Source organism: Orycteropus afer, unplaced genomic scaffold (genome assembly GCF_000298275.1).
Source record: "Orycteropus afer afer isolate SDZICR_OR568_19922 unplaced genomic scaffold, OryAfe1.0 scaffold00275, whole genome shotgun sequence".
Taxonomy (NCBI): Eukaryota; Metazoa; Chordata; class Mammalia; order Tubulidentata; family Orycteropodidae; genus Orycteropus; species Orycteropus afer.
This window is the reverse complement of record NW_006921862.1, coordinates 3179864-3181014: the sequence shown is the minus strand read 5'-3', so window position 1 is coordinate 3181014 and position 1151 is coordinate 3179864. Positions and strand designations below refer to the sequence as shown.

The 1151-nt window shown below is 37.6% G+C and overlaps 1 protein-coding gene across 1 annotated transcript in view; it reads right to left on the bottom strand.

The window, feature by feature from the left end:
• Positions 1–1151, bottom strand: part of MROH2B (maestro heat like repeat family member 2B) — a 137672-nt gene that overhangs the window by 93600 nt on the left and 42921 nt on the right. The gene's annotated exons all lie outside the window — the stretch shown is intronic.

Genomic DNA, 1151 nt, shown 5'->3' with positions numbered 1-1151 from the left:
GTGTCTATATCTATATATTTATGAAGTCCCTGAGTGGTGCAAATGGTTAATTCATGTTGCTGCTAACAAAAATGTTGGCAGTTTGAGTAACCCAGAAGGGCCTCAGAAGAAAGGCCTGGCAATTGAGTTCTGCAAAATCAGCCAAGGAAAATCCCAGGGAGCACAGTTCTACTCTGACACACATGGGGTCATCATGAGTCTGAACTGATTTGATGGCAACTGGTTGGTGTTTATAGCTATGGCTACAACTATCTCTCCCTTTATACATGTATGTCATTGAGATCCCTATCTACAGTGATACTTATTTTAAAACATTTCCTTCCAATTTTTAAACCCTCCTCTCTAACAGTCACTCCAATTTGGGTGGCTTCATTTTGACTTCTCATTTGGTCATCAAAAATTCCAGCAGGTCTGCAGGGTTGGAATGGGCTGTAGGTTTAAGAAATACTGACTTTGTAAGAACTCAATTTCATCTTAGGTAAAAATCAGTAGTCTAATAATCAAAGCAGTACATCAACAGGTAACTGCCAGAAAGTCAAGCTGGATTCAGAAGAGGATATGGAGTGAAGCATGTCATTGCTGATGTCAAATGGATCTTGATTGAAAGCAAAGAATACCAGAAATATGTTTACCTGTGCTTTATTAACTTTGCAAAGACACGTGATTGTGGATGATAACAAATTATGGATAATATTGGAAAGAATGGAAATTGTAGAACATACATTTGTGCTCATGAGGAACCTGTACATAGTCTAAGAGGCAGTGGTTCATACAGACAAGGGTATATTGTGTGGTTTAAAATCAGGAATGGTATGCATCAGGTTCATATACTTTCACCATCCTTATTCAATCTGTATGCTGAGCAAATACTCTGAGAAGAATTATTTGAAGAAGAATGCAACATAAGGTTTGGAGGAAGACTCGCTAACAACCTGTGATTCGCAGATGACACAACTTTGCTTGCTGAAAATGAAGACTTGAGTTGTTCTGAAGAAGATCAAAGACTTCCAGAAAAAAAAAAAATCCTCACACTGACCAATAAGAACCATTTTGATAAACAGAAAAAAGATTGAAGTTGTCAAGGATTTAATTTTACTTGGATCTATAGTCAATGCCCATGGAATCAGCAGTCAGGAAATGAAAGGATGGTG